The sequence below is a fragment of the Octopus bimaculoides genome, chromosome 6 (assembly GCF_001194135.2).
Source record: "Octopus bimaculoides isolate UCB-OBI-ISO-001 chromosome 6, ASM119413v2, whole genome shotgun sequence".
In the NCBI taxonomy this organism is placed as follows: Eukaryota; Metazoa; Mollusca; class Cephalopoda; order Octopoda; family Octopodidae; genus Octopus; species Octopus bimaculoides.
The window spans coordinates 72,491,856-72,508,942 of record NC_068986.1 but is presented as its reverse complement, the minus strand read 5'-3'; positions in this window follow the sequence as shown (position 1 = coordinate 72,508,942).

The following is a 17,087-nucleotide window of genomic DNA, read 5'->3' as shown; positions in this document are numbered from 1 at the left end:
GCTGGCATGGGTTGGACAGTTTGACTGGTGACTGACAAGCCAGGAGGCTGCACCAGGCTCCAATCTGATCTGGCAAGGTTTCTATAGCTGGATGCCTTCCGAGCACCAACCACTGCGAGAGTGTAGTGGGTGCTTTTTACATGCCACTGGCATGGGAGCCAGTCAGGCGGCACTGGTATCAGTCACGTTTGGATGATGCCTTTTATGTGCCACCGGCAGAGGGAGCCAGTCAAACGGCACTGGCATCGACCCACGCATGAATGGTGCTTATTGCATGCCAACAGTAGATTTGATTGAGATTCTGATTGTGATTTTGAATTTTATTTTACTTAACTCAATAGGCCTCAAGCACGGTGTGTCGCCCAACGATTTAAAGGTACTTTTTAAACAGACTGGTTATGGGACACTGGCATAGGCTACAGCTGTGATCTCACTTTACTTGCCGGGTCTTCTCAATCACTGTATATCTCCAGAGGTCTCAGTTTCTTGTCATTGCCTCTGTGAGGCCCAGTGCTTGAAGGTCATGCTTCACCACCTCATCCCATGTCTTCCTGGGTCTCCCTCTTCCACGGGTTCCTTCCACTGTTGTAATCATATAATAGAATTTGAACATATTTCATCCCCATTTGTGCGACTAGTTACTTCGCCTTCTTGAAGAAGCATTTTGTTTTAAAAATTATCCCTCATTCTCACAGTTATCCCCTCCCACTTTATTTCCCATCAAATAACTAGTTGTCTTTGCCTTTTATCTGAGCAACACCTTAAGACTGTCATACCTCAACTTTAATGCCCTTTCATGTTCACCATCAACATTGTCCACTTCGTTCCCCACTCATTATAGCCACCCCTACATACTTCTGACTTCCATCTCTGGCACTGTATATCTCTCTTTCTCCTCACTCTCCCATCCTGTGCATCATCTACCTATTTTCTGATGTACCTTCAGATTTGTTAAACTGTTGCTCTTTACTGTCATTTATCACCTGCTCCTTCCTGAGCACCCTCTTTTCCTTTCACCTCCTTCCATACCGATATTTACCACTTACTACTCATCCATCCTTGTTTATTATTCATTACTTTCAGCTCTATACCCATCTCTGACTACATGTCACTCTCCTCTTACACTCTAATGGACCCTTCCTGATCCTCTGTCATTATTCTTCCTCATAACCTCCTTCTTACACCTTGAGAGTACCCTGACAGCTTATTACCACCATCTCTATCTTTTTTACAAGTACTCCCATCTACCCTTGTATAATCCGAGGTAGCCATGTAATGTACTCTTTAGCAAGATACCTGTGCCTGTCCCTCTATCATTCTTTAGCTTCTCAGCACCTGGCATAAAGTTACCTTCTTATCTGCTTACTTTCCCACTCAGTCAAGTGGGGTTTTTCTTTGTCTTGTGAGTTACATGTTGACTTCAGAAATATATGCCCCACAAAAATGCACCGAGTACATTCTGTAAAATGGTTGGCATTAGGAAGGGTATCTAGCCATTGAAACCTTACCAAACAGACATTGGAGCTTGATGCAGTTCTCTAGCTCATTGGATTCTGTCAAACTATCCGACCTATGCCAACATAATGTTAAATGATGATGACAATAATGACAATACATCATCGTCATCATCATCATCATCATCATCATCATCATCTTCATCATCATCATCTTTTAAGGTCCCATATGGGCATGGGTTGGACAGTTTGACAGGATCCTACTTGTCCGAGGACTGCATCATGCTACAATCAGCATCATGTTACAATCAGCAGTTGTAGTAGCACTCTGAACATTTTCTAATCCATTCTTACTTTGGCTACTATACTTTCATGGCAATCACCTCCCTTGCAAATTATGTCTCCTTGGTAACAGAAGATAACAATCACTTTTTGTGAGCAATCTGGGTATTTAAAGAGAATCTACTTCCAGTTTGCTTTTAGTATGCATTGCTCCAGTTCATCTATCATACACAATGCTCACTTTCTCTGGTTGTCTGTCTGTGATTCCACTACATCTCTTATGTACCTCTATCTTATACTTGGTACATCATATGGAGTTTATACATACTCCTTTTCTGTATATTGAGCAAACTGCTGTCTTTCTTCCCTACATCTTCATTAAGTTTATCATGAGGTCTCTCAATTTAGCTTCCCAGCCTGGAACTTCATTTCTAATCTCACTATAGATTCAGTTATGAGAACTAGATTATCATAACATAGGAGTCTTAAACTCCTCTGTGATGGGAGACTGTGATGAACAGAAGAGGACTGAGGACTGGGCCTTGACAACTACCACTAAATTTGTCACTGAAACTGTTGTTGACTCTCATTTTACATGCAGTATCTTTGTATATAATTTGCACAATTCTCTCACAAGCCAATCATCTACATCTAGTTTTCTCTTTGGCCACACAATTACTGAATGTGGTACCCTGTCAAATGCCTTCTCCAAGTCAGTGAATGCCAAAAATAGTGGCTTGCACTTAGCCAAATATTTTTCCTGCAGTTGCCTTCCTGAGCATGAAGCCATAATGCTTCTCATCTAGGTATAAATTGTAAACAATTGATACTATTTAAGAAGTGTAAGTAGAAAAAGATCTTGTTCGCTTATTGAGAAAAGAAGAAAAAGCAATGAATTAACTGCTTTCCTCTTCCCTTCAAGCAAGGAGTATGAAAGAAAAACACAATCAACTAGGAAGTCAATGAGAGAAAGACAGACGAAAGCAGAATTTTTTCTGCTGGATTTCAATCACTGTTAGGAAAAGCAATGGTGTTATTTTCTTCATATTCTATTATTCTCTTTGAAAAGTGGGTGAAAAGGAAAGACAAAACAAAAGACTGGGAGGTCAAAGACAGAGAAAAACAGAAATTTTACAATTGCCTTCCAACCACAGCCAACAGCCACATTCTTAATATATTTTCTTCTGAATTGCTGATGTTTTCTTTTCTGCCCTGTGCTGAAAAGATCAAAAACTTGTCTATTCAAAGGACTTAAAGCTTTCCTCATAGTCAGACAGATTTAGTTTAGAGATGGGTGTTTAGTCAATTTGCATGTTTGTTTTATTGCTGATTCTGGTTTATTTTGAATGATTATTCAGTACTGAAGAGTATATATTTTATCCTTTATCTTTTACTTGTTTCAGTCATTAGACTGTAGCCATGCTGGGGCACTACCTTGAAGAATTTTAAGTTGAATGAATTGACCTATGTACTTTCTTTTTAAAACTTGCTGCATATGCTAACAGTCTCATGCCAAACTGCTAAGTTATGTAAACACACCAAGATCAGCTGTTGAGTAGTGGTGGAGGACAAACACAGACATGAAGACACACACACACACACACACATATATATAAATCGGGCTTCCTTCAGTTTCTGTCCACCAAATCTACTCACAAGGCTTTAGTTGAGCTGAGGCTATTGTAGAAGATATATGCCCAAGATGCAGTGCAGTGGGACTGAACCTAGAACTACGTGGTTGGGAAGCAAGCATCTTACCACATAGCCACAGCTGCTTTTTAAAAAGATTTAACCCATAGAGAGTATTCTTGACCCCTTCTTAAGACCCAAATTCAGTCATGTGACCACTACCAAGAATTTTCTTCTTGACTAAAGTGGAAAGAAGCAACTGGCAAAGATTATATTATGTGATTAAAAAGAAATTTTTCATCCATTTATCCATACCAATGCTTTTTGAATTTAATTTTAAATATTTAAAATTATTTTTAAAAAGGTTTTGTAAAAAAAGTGAACTAGCACATACATTTTTTGTTAGAGTAAAGCCTCGATTCATTTAAAAAGATTATAACACAGTAACTTTTTTCACACTTTCATTCAACTCCAGGATGACAAAAGAATCAATTTGCTCAGTTTCCTCTCAACTTTTCCAACCTTTTGCAATAAGAAGCTTTAAAGAGAAGAAGAATATTATCATTCTTGAAAAAGAGAAGCCAAAACTTGAACTGAAATCAACGCCGAAGTGAGCAGCAAGGAATGCCATTGTTATTTTGATTCCAAGTATTATGAACAATATGATTGGATGACAGGGTGTCCTATTCTGAACAAATTGTTCTGTTTCTCATGTCTGTCAGTTTGTCAGCATTAGAACACATGCACAACTACTGACTACTGTGATTTGCACAATTTGATTACAGCTTTGTCAAAACACAAAAATCTCAGAACCATTTGAATTCCATAATTGCTCTGAAAACCATTGGCTGACAATGAATTGATTCAGCGATAGATCACTGGATAACAGCTTTGATTCAATTCCATAATACATCGGTAGAGAAAAATCATGATATATTGAAAAGGTTAATTCATTGTATTGAAATTTTGGCTTATCAAGAATTACCATTTGAAGTGTATGATCAAACAGAAGAATCATATACTAAGAGTAATTTTCTGACTATATGTAAAGTAGTAGCAGAATACAATGATTGTTTTAGATCGCACTTAGATTTCATAAGGAAAAATTCCAACTGCACATTTTCAGGACTTTCAAGTGATATTTAAAATGAGATCATTAATTGTATTGCTGCTACAATTGAAGGTAAAATTAAGACAATGATTGAAAAAAAAAAATTATTTGTTACTGTTACGTTTGATGAGACTGCAGATCTTTATTTCTTCAGAAGTTGCAAAAATCCACATAGGCAGTATTGAAGGGGCAATCAATCAATCAATTAACATGCCTGCCTGCCTGCCTGCCTGCCTGCCTGCCTGCCTGTCTGTCTGTCTGTCTATCTATCTATCTATCTATCTATCTATCTATCTATCTCACAAGCGATTGAGACCTTTGGAGATATGCTGTGATTGAGAAGACATGGTAAGTCAAATAACATCATAGCCGTGGCAGATGCCAGTGATGTATAACCAGCCCATTTAAAAGTACCTTTCAATTGTTGAGCTATATGCTGTGCTTGAGAAGACCTGTTGAGTGAAACGAAATCGTAGCTGTAGCCAATGCCAGTGCCGCCTGACTGGCACCTGTGACAGTGGCATGTAAAAAGCACCATTTGGATCGTGGTCTATGCCAGCGTTACCTGACTGGCCCCCGTGCCAGTGGCATGAAAAAAAGCAACCACTACACTCTCAGAGTGGCTGGTGTTATGAAGGGCATCCTGCTTTAGAACCCTTGTCAGATCAGACTGGAACCTGGTGTAGCCTTCTGGCTTGCGAGTCCTCAGTCAAACTGTCTAACCCATGCTAGCATGGAAAGCGGATGTTAAATGATGATGATGAAGACGATGATTTCACTTTGACTTAACTGTGTGTCAGTATATTGAGCCATATTTTGCATCTTGTATCAATCCACATAGATACATCAAGCATTTGAAGATATAGAAACATTAAAACTGTAACAATAACTATTTTTATTGCAGCATGGAAGGTGTTTATAAATAATTTTAAAACACACAAAAGCTGTTAGATTCACTTCAACATTTAAATCTAATTTGCCAAAATATTTTCGTCGCTTTGAGACTGCAACCTGATCACTGACAAAATTCTGTGCTGTATCAGATGCAGTACGAAATTTTGCCAGTGATCAGGTTGCGGTCTCAAAGCAATGAAAATATTTTGGTAAATTAAAATTTAAATGTTGAAGTCAATCTAAAGGTTTTTTTTTTGTTTTTAAATGGCTTATAAACACTTTCCATGCTGCAATTGTTTTTGTTTCAGCATGCAATCTCAGATCAGGTCACTTGCTATGCAAGTACATCTCTGTAATTTATTTTTATTGTTTGTTACAATATTCTATAATACTACATTTAAAATCATGTAACTGCTTTCCTCTCCTTTCAGTCAACATTCACTCACTCTCTCTCTTTACCTCTTGTTTCAACTATACCACGTGCCCCTGCACTTAACATATTTATATCTCACTTTCTACTTTCTACCTCTTTCTTCAACTAACTAACCGCACAACATGATAGCAATACCTTTCTCTTACCTTCACAACATTAGCACACTCTCTTTCTTTGTTTCTCCCTTGAAATAACCGTTTCACAGTGTCTTAGCATAACAATTAATATGTTCCCCCCAATCTTACATCGTTAACACTTCTCTCTCTCCCTTTTCACTCTTCCCTTCAGTTCATGTTCATACCACCTTTTTGTCACTTTGAATCGATACACATGGCTAACATCTCAATGCACACTTTTAACTATCAAGTCATGGTTGCATTTATACTCTTTTTGTGCTTACTTACTGCAATCACTAAAGACATGGTTAATACTTTTTTAGTAGAAAGTGGGTTATACATCTTTAGATTGTATACCTGACTTTCTACTATAAAATTAAAGAAATAGACGGAACGCTGAACTCCAGACTAAACAACTTAAACAACATTTATTTACTTGGTAAAACATACATATCTTTAGTTATACATCTTTAGAGGTGAGAATAACGAGCTGTCGAGTATAAGACCGAAAGATGTAGGGACAGCTTTTAAACACACGTCCATGTTCAATCGCTGGCCAGCGTGAAAGAGAATGAATTGAGCGGGAAACGCTTGCTTGTTTAATTCTACGCATGCGTTACTACACTTTTGTCTTCTTTAACTCAGATTGTGCATTTGTTCTCTGACTGAGTTTTATTAATTTTTGTCTTTATCAGGTTCATTTTAATGGTTTGTTCTTGCACAACTATAGTCAGTTACTTCAGTTTCTTGTTTTAGATTTCCATCTGACAGTCATGACCAGCATTCTCTATTTCCAACATTACTTCTCTTGTCAACTATTTGTCTTGTTGTTTGTATCTATATTCTTGAATTCTTTTCCTGTTTCAGTGACTTTTTGGAGATTTCTAGCTGCAGACAATATTTTTTTTTTCACTGTGCACAATATAATTTTATCAACCTAATGTCACAGTTCTGATGACTTTTGCATTTAACAAATTTATGCCTTTCTTTTTTTTTTGTAAATAGAGCCTGCCAGTATTACTTTGTAAGCAGCTTCCTCATTCTTCTGTCTAATTCCTGTAACTCTGTCTTTAAAAAATGGAGCATATTATCTTTAAAGTAGCTTTGAAAATGGAGCATAGCATCTCAACACTGGCATGGAACATATATTAATTGCACACTTATTTAACCCAAAATGCATAATAATATCTTTGCTGTTTGGATAACAGAATCCAGGTCTTCTTTATTTTTGTTATATAGTATGAGGTCATCCATATATAGCAAGTGATTTATTTTGCAAGCTCTGAGACAGGCCTGAATTTTCTCAGTATGCTAGTCAAAGGGATTAATGCAATGACAAAAAGGAATGGAAAAGCAAGTTTCCCTGAAATATCCCCCGGCATATTTTCAAGTGTGTTAATGACTTACTTCCACATTTTAGTTCTACTTCTCATGATCTCATTGCTTTTTCTAAAAACAAAATGTCATATTTCATTGATCCTGAGTATCCTCCATGATCCAGCAGTACAGTACATTATCTTATACTTCTTTACCATCAGTCCAACTAACAGCTAAGTTCATTCTTATTCATACCTGACTTAGTATCATGCTATTGATAAGTAGTTCCCTTTGACTTCTTTCTGCATCTCTTCTGTTCCTTTAGTGATAGATTCTCCTTCTTCAGAAAGCTATGCAATTCATATACTATGAAGCTTGTTAGTAACATTCCAGAGCCATGGTAAACATGTAAGAGACCTATAATTACTGACTTCCCTTCCTTTTTAATTTCTTTTTTTTTTTTTGCATTTACATTGTTTCCTTTTGTCACTGATACTGGTGTTCCATTTTCTACACAGTTGGTCAGAAACAGTTGTATAAAATTGTGCATGCTTGTGAGATTTTAAAACTAGAATCTCTGAATACCACTGGTCCAAGGCTTTTCCATTATGGTATTTTCGTAAGCATCTCTTTTACTTTCTCCTCTGTAAAATTATCATTTCTTGTCTTGACCTATTTGCATTTCACTTTTAATTTCTATAAGCTACTTCCCATTTGAATTGAACCTTATGCTCCGAATAGCTGAGCAAAAGTTCTTTGCTGCTTCAGCATTTACCACATCATTTTTCTGATGCGCATTTTCCTTGTTCAGTTAGCTGTTGGTTAAATTTCCTTTCATTGAGTCTGAAAAGTCCATGTACTTTCTCACCTTCCCGAGCGTCAAACTAGAGTACATATATATATATTATAATATCAGAGAATGTCAAATGCAAACTTACAAGGATATTCAATTTAGTAATACCAAATTGAATTTTATAATAAAAAATATATATTATAAAATTCAGTTTGGTATTACTAAATTGAATATCCTTGTAAGTTTGGATTTTGACATTCCTTAATATTATAATATGTCCCTCACCACCGCTTGACAACTGGTGTTGGTATGTTTACGTCTCGGTAACTTAGTGGTTTGGTAAAAGAAGCTGATAGAATGAATAGCAAGATTAAAACAAATAAGCACTGGTGTTGATTTGTTCAACTAAACTTCTTCAAGGTGGTGCCCCATCATGGCTGCAGTCTAAAGACTGAAACAAGTAAATGACTAAAAGACTAATATATATATACACACACTGTGGCAAGAAGCTTGCTTCCCAACCACATGGTGCCAGGTTCAGTCCCACTGTGTGGCACCTTAGCAGGTGTGTTCTACTATAGCCTTGGGCTGACCAAAGCCTTGTGAGTTGATTTGGTAGACAGAAACTGAAAGAAGTCCGTAGTGTATGTACATATACAAATGTGTGTGTGTGTGTCTTCTGTCTGTCTTTGTCCTCCCACCTTTGCTTGATGACCGATGTTGATGTGTTTACGTCCCTAAAACTTAGTCGTTCGGTAAAAGAGAACGACAGAATAAGTCCTGGAGTCGATTTATTCAACTAAAACTCTTTAAGGTGGTGCTCCAGCATGGCCTCAGTCAAATGACTGAAACATGTAAAAGAATGAATATATATTGGGGTAGACTTGGAAAGGAAAAAAAAACCAATCCAAGGGACATAACTCTGTAGGACTAATTAAACCAATCTCTTTCATTTTGCATTTGATGTGTGTGCTTTCAACTGATTACCGTTTCGATTTTTTTTACGTCTCTCTAACCCATTAACTGGATATGATGCATTCAGTCCAGGCTGCACTGTTTCATTCAGCTATTCCTGTTAAATGCTGGATTTGCTTCTTCATTTCTGACATGAAATCGTTATCACGAGACTATAGTATTCCGACGGGCAAAATGTTTAGCAAAATTTCGTCCAGCCTTATGCTCTGAGTTCAAATTCCGTTGAGGTCGACTTTGCCTTTCATCCTTTCGGGGCTGATAAAATAAGTAACTGGGGTCGATGTATCCCCTCCACTGAAATTGCTGGCCTTGTGCCAAAATCTGAAACCAGTATTATACAAATAATAACATACCCATTCTATTACTTAATATATGAGTATTTGTTTTTTTTTAGTCAGAATTTTGCACAACTGTGTGTGTGCGTGCGTATTCCTCACATTCAACTGCTGTAATGATCTGATAGCGGAATATATACATATTTATTTCCCTTTATACCACTAGTTATCTCCTCCTCTCCCTGGAGCCTGGAACCTGGACTCTTATCCAAACAGCAAAGATATTAGTATGCATTTAACATCCATTCCTCTTTCTCAATGTTATTCCTTCCCAAGGCAGCTAGCTGGCAGAGAGGTTAGCACGCCGGGCGAAATGCTTAGTGATATTTCGTCTGTCTTCTGAGTTTAAATTCCACCGAGGTCGACTTTGCCATTCATCCTTTCGAGGTCGATAAAATAAGTACAAGTTTACGTACTGGGGTCGATCTAATCGACTGGCCCCTCCCCCAAAATTTCGAGCCTTGTGCCTAGAGTAGAAAAGAATATAATCCCTTCCCACTTTGTTTTCCACTGCTCACCTCTTTCTCTGCCTCCAAGTATTTCTCCCTCTCTACTGAACAACATCTTAGGACTGCCATACTTCATCTTTAAAAGCTTCTTTTCACTTATTTACTATTGACCACACCTCCACCCTTGTACACCATTAACAATATTAACTTCTGACCCCATCCATAACTACCTGTCACTCTCCTCTCACACTCCTATGAACTTATTCACTCACACCCCCCATCCCAATTGGATATTCTCTCTTATCACTTTTTTGTACTGACACCTGACACCTAATCACCACCATCTTCATCTTCTTTCCACCGATTCCTACCCATTCCTGTATAATATGAGGTAGCCACCTATGTCTTCTATAGCAAGACAACTGGGTCAGTCCTGCCATCATACTTTAGCTTTTTAACACCTGGCCTAAAGTAGTTTTACATCACTTGTTAAAATTATCTCTACAGAGATTCTATAGAAATTATAGCCAGCACTAATTTTTGTTACTATGTTTCATATCTGAATACAAAATGTAGTAACAAAAGTCAGTGATGGCTATAATTTCTATACAATATCTGTACAGATAACCTTAACAAAATTTGCCTATGGTTTCAGCTTGGATATTAATGTCATACATGATTTGCAATATTAGCTGCTCAGTCCAATCTATGCATCTTTTCTACATTTGATACTACAACTTCTGCTCATTTACACATCCTGACTGTATAATAGCTTCCACCTCAATCCTGTAGTTTAACAACTCACCATGTAGGCAATTGTGTTTGCTTCATTCAATACCAAAAGTACTTTTTTTACCCAGCTTTTCCTTTATAAACGTATTTTTTTCTATGAACGTCTGTATATGTTAAGTAATGTTTAGACATAGGTGCAGGCATGGGTGTGTGGTAAGAGGCTTACTTTCCAGCCATTTAGTTTTAGGTTCAGTCTCACTCCCTGACACATTGAGCAAGTGTCTTCTACTATAGTCTCAGGTTGATCAAAGCCTTGTGTGTGGATTTGGTAGGCAGAAACAGAAAGAAGCCCATTGTATATATATATATATATATATCATCATCATCATCGTTTAACATCTTCTTTCCATGCTGGCATGGGTTGGACGGCTTGACTGAGGACTGGCAAGCCAGTCTGATCTGGATGCACTTCCTAACACCAACCACTCTGAGAGTGTAGTGGGTGCTTAATACGGGCCCACTAGCACGGGGACAAGTCAGGCAGCACTGGCATCGGCCATGTTCGAATGCTGCTTGTTACATGCCACCAACATGGGAGCCAGTCAGGCGGCACTGGCATCGACTACACTTGAATGGTACTTTTTACATGCCACTGGCACTGGCATTGGCCACACTTGAATGGTGCTTTTTACATGCCATCGGCATGGGTACCAGCCAGGTGGCACTGCTATCGGCCATGACTACGGTTGCATTTGACTCAACAGGTCTTCTCAAGCACAGCATATTGCTCGACAATTGAAGGGTAGTTTTAAACAGGCCGGTTATGCAACACTGGCATCAGCCGCAGGTATGATCTCACTTGGCTTAACGAGTCTTCTCAAGCACAGCATATCTCCAAAGGTCTCAATCGCTTATCATTGTCTCTGTGAGGCCCAACATTCAAAGGCTGTGCTTCACCACTTCATCCCATGTCTTCCTGGGTTTATCTCTTCCACAGGTTCCCTCCACTGTTAGGGTGTGACACTTCTTCATACAGTTGTTCTCATCCATATGCAACACATGACCATTCCAGCACAGTCGTCTCTCTTGCACACCACTTCTGATGCTTCTTATGTCCAACTTTTCTCTCAGGGCGCTTATACTCTGTCGTATATACACACTGACATTACACATCCAGCAGAGCATACTAGCTTCATTTCTTTCAAGCCTACACATGTCCTCAGCAGTCACAGCCCCTGTTTCACTGCCATGTAGCATGGCTGTTTGTACACAAGCGTCATGCAGTGTACCTTTCACTCTGAGCAAGAGACCATCAGTCAACAGCAGAAGTAGGAGCTCTCTGAACTTTGGCCAGGCTATTTTTATTCTAGCAGCAACGCTCTCAGAACACCCACTTCCACTCCTGACTTTTCTACCATTGTAACTCTTCATTTTAATGGGAGATAACTCTAGTCAAAATAATTTGTATGCAGTTATTGTTCTTTACCTTTTTACTTTTAGTTTCGACATCTGTTATAGTTTAGCTCTCATCCAACAAACCCACGATTAAAGATGATTAAGCTGTCTTTATGTTCTGAGTGCAAATTCTGCCGAGGTCAACTTTGCCTTTCATCCTTCCGGAGTCAATAAAATAAGTACTTGTTGAGCCCTGGAGTAGATGTTATGAACTTACCTCCCCTGAAATTGCTGGCCTTGTGCCAAAATTTACAACTAATATGGTCGGCTAAAAAGTTCATAGGCTGACCAAATGACTCTCATGGAAAGTGAACAAATGAGGTTTCTTTTTTAACATAGTCCCCCACGCAGTCTACATACTTCTTACATCGGTGTTGCAGTACTTCGGTCCCATTAGTGAGGAAGCTTTCATCCTGTTGCTCAAAAAAAAAATCATCAACAATAAATTATGTCACCATCACTGTGATACTGGTTCTCAGTCAAGTGTGTTTTCATGTTGGGGAATAGATGATAGTAAGATGGGACCAAATAAGAAGAATAGGGAGGATGATCAGTCAGTTCAAAGCCAGTCATTTACAGCACCCATTGAGACCATGAAGAAATCAAGGATTTGTGTGCTGGAGTATTGTGCTGATGAAACAAGACCACTTCCATCAGTTTTCCCAAGCATTTGGTTTAGTTAGCCTTTTGTAACTGCCTCAGCAGTTGGCATAGTACTCTCCATTAATGGTGTAGCTCTACTAAGATAGTCTGTAAACTCAATATCTTTTGCAACCCAAAAACCTGAGGCCATCATCTTTCCTGCAGATGAAACCACCTTGCACTTCTTTGGAGCAGGTAAAGAGAGGTGTTTCCACTGAATGTATTGTCTCTGGCTCAACACTCATCCTGAGTTAGGAAATGTTCAAGGAAACCAGCTGTATCTGCCTCAAACAATATCAAATTTTCCTGTAATGTGATCAGCCTGGTGCACTTTTGATCAGGTGTCATGAGATGCAGAACCCATCGCACAGAAACCTTTGCCATATCAAGTTCATTGCACAGAATATTCTCAGTTCTCTCACGGGATATGCTAATAGCATTGGCTATTTGATTTGTAGTCAATCGCCTATTTCCCATCGATATGTGGTTTACATGATCAACGTTTTCCTCACTGGTTGCAATTTCAGGACGTCCAGACTTTGGTTCATCATGAAGATTCTCTCTTCCCCTTCTAAATTCAGCTGCTCATTTTTTCACCATGGAGAAAGATGGAGCATCATCCCTAATGTAGCAACCATGACAGCATGAATCTCCTTAGGGACAAAACCATTTTTCTGTTGGTACTTGATAACACCACAATGCCCAATTTTGCCCATTTTCAAGAAAAGTTGCCACTAGTTACTTATGAAATCTTCTTTGAACACTCAGATGTTAGTTTAGTAGGAAATAAACAATGCAGTTATTAATAAGTAGGGTTGAAATTAATGCATGTAAGATTTCCCAGCTCTAGTATCACTCCTTCATAATCAGCCTATGAACTTTTCAGCCCACCCTCATCATCATCATCATCATCGTTTAACGTCCGCTCTCCATGCTAGCATGGGTTGGACGATTTGACTGAGGACTGGTGAAACCGGATGGCAACACCAGGCTCCAATCTAATTTGGCAGAGTTTCCACAGCTGGATGCCCTTCCCAACGCCAACCACTCAGAGAGTGTAGTGGGTGCTTTTACGTGTCACCCGCATGAAAACGGCCAAGCTCGAAATGGTGTCTTTTATGTGCCACCCGCACAAGCCAGTCCAGGGGCACTGGCAACGATCTCACTCGAAAATCCTACGGGAGCCAGTCAGGCGGTACTGGCAACGGCCATGCTCAAAATGGTGCATCTCATGTGCCACCCACACAAGAGCCAGTCCAGGGGCACTGGCAACGATCTTACTTGGCTTGCCGGGTCTTCTCTCATGTATTATGAAATAAAACACTTCTTATATTTTGCAATAGTATTTTGCAACAGTTCTGAAATCATCTACCCAAACTATTTATCATGTCATATATATGTACACTGTTTCCACTGCTAAAGTGCCTAATATTTTTTGACTACATAACAGAAAACAAAAGTTCGACCTTTGCATGACTCTTGGAACAGACAACTAAATAATCATAGAGATCAGACCAATAAAACATTGTATGCATGCAATATGAACAGACATTTTATATAGTTCAAACTCTTTGCACAATATCTATTCTCTAAGGCAGCGAGCTAGCAGAAATGTTAGCAGGCCAGGCGCAATGCTTAGCGTTATTTCGTCTATTTTTATGTTGAATTAAAATTCCACTGAGGTCAACTTTGCCTTTCATCCTTTCGGAGTCAATAGATTAAGTACTAGTTGCATACCGAGGTCAATCTGATCGACTACCCCGCCTCCCCCAAAATTTCAGGCTTTTTGCCTTGAGTGGAAAAGAATATCTATTCTCTGACAATCTCTGAAGATTATCTTAACATTATGAATGCATTTTGTTTATCTTTTACTTGTTTGTCATTGCACTACAATGATGTTGGGCACCACCTTTAGGGGGTTTACTCATACAGATCAACCTCAGTATTTATCTTTTAAGACTGGTACTTATTCTATTGGTCTCTTTCACCAAACTGATAAACTACTAAGTTACAGGGATGTAAATAAACCAATACTGATTGTCAAATAGTGGTGGTGGACAAACATTATAAAGACAATCATCATATATATATATATATATATATATATATATACACACACACATACATACATACACACACACACACACACACACACACAATGTCAGTTTCCACTTAACAAATTCATCCTCAAGGCTTTAGTCTGCCTGTGGCTATTAGTACAAGATACTAGCCCAAAGTGCCACGAAATAAATCTGAAACCAGAGCCTGTGCATATGTTGAAACATAATCACAAATGGTAATATAAAAATAAAATAGGAGTAAAGGTGGAGAATAAAAAAACAAAGATCAACTTTCTTCTTAGCAATTTATTTGAAAACAATGAAATTTAACAATGATGAAGTAATGTCAGTAACAATATATTTCATAGGTTCTATAAATGAGTTATATAACAAATCAAATTGTTTGATGCTTTTCAACATAATTAAAAATGTCACATTCAAGCAATCAAATTTTTTTCAAGTATTTAAAAGAAGCAGAAAGTATATATTGTTAAAAAAACAAAACAAAACAAAACAAGGCTTCATTTGCTAACTTAGAATAAAAATGAAATCAAATAAAAACGTGGGTCGACATTGGTTTAAATAAATGTTTAAATTAAATCCACTTTATAAAAATGTATGACTGGTCAATATAATTTAATTGGATCTAAAATTAAAAACACTTTTAACATGACACACATGTATAGATTGATTATATGTGTATATATATATATATATATCACAATTTATAGAAATTTGCTTTTGCGAGAATTTTATAACCTCAAATTCACAAATATATGAAAATATTCTATAAATTTTGGCAGACCAATTCATAGCAGGATATGGAATATGAGTTATCAAATGTACATTCTTAGATATATCAGAACTAAAATAGATCTTGAAGAAATAACTTGTATATCACAGTCTGGATGTTAAAAGATGTTAAAATAAAGAATAGTGTATATCTCATAGGCTTACATCAAATCAAAACATATACCACGCATATTTAGCAATTAAAGTATCATTTTATGTTTCACAATCTCTCATTTTGGTTTTAATGTTTACATTATTAAATTGTTGAAAATTTATTTCATTTTCTTTTAATAAAAAAAAAAAAAAAAAAAATCACCTGAGAACTGTTTGGTACCTAAATTCAACATTGTCAGAAAATGCTATTAAAAAATATAGAATGTGATTATTTGATAATTTCCATGTCATTAACTAAAATTACTTTATGTTTATTTACTAATTATCTTTAATTAATGTTAATATACAAGAGACTAATTAATCATGAAATTATTTCATAACATTTTAACATAATAAACTGAAGGATTTAAATGAAAGATAGTCTGCAAACTTGAGAAAAATTCTAATTTCTGTGATGAATTATGAAGAATCTCTTCATAATGTCATCTACTATCTGAAGAAATATTAATCATCTCAACATATTGTCTGAAAAGAAAATTCATATTTATCTTTTAAATTGTAAAAAGTATTATTTACTAATTTTAAAGATGAAAGTCTACACAGTATCTATATACATACATACACACACACACACACACACGTTTAAGAATGAACCATTTTTACAAGCTAAAAAAAGAACAAAGTGCTATCTAAAAATTCCTTAAAAGATTTCAATGGACAAGAGAAAAATATATTTTGTTGAAGAGACTGGCCAGAAAATTGGATTGGCAGTCTGTAAGTCTGACCCTATTACCTTTTAATCGTTTTGATATCAACATGACTGAAATCACCCCTGGTTCTATAGTACAAACTCCCTGTTTTAAAATGACCTAAATTAAAACCTTCCAATAAATTTTCATGTTATGTTCCATCATGAGGTTAACCATTTTTACAATCTAAAAACAGAACAAAAGTGCTATCTAAAAATGTAATTTTATTAAATTTCCCAATATCTTTAATGCTAACTGAAACAAACAGTGTATTTCAACAGAAATATGGTAATGAAAGAGTTAAGGATTAAAAAACATCCTATTTCTAAATTTCCTTGACTATTTAATGCAAGCAAAGTTTGTTGCTTTGACAGAAGAAGGCAATAACAAAGGAGATTTATTTTTGACCTGTCAACCACATCTCATTTTATCAACTACTCTCCTTATATATATATATATATATATATATAATGGAGGCGCATGGCTCAGTGGTTAGAGCGCTGAACTTACAACTGTGAGGCTGTGAGTTCGATTCCCGGACAGGGCTGCGTATTGTGTTCTTGAGCAAGACACTTTATTTCATGTTGCTCCAGTTTACTCAGCTGTAGAAATGAGTTGTGACATCACTGATGCCAAGCTGTCTCAGCCTTTGCCTTTCCCTTGGATAACATCGGTGGCATGGAGAGGGGAGGCTGGTATGCATGGGTGACTGCTGGTCTTCCATAAACAACCTTGCCCAGACTTGTGCCTTGGAG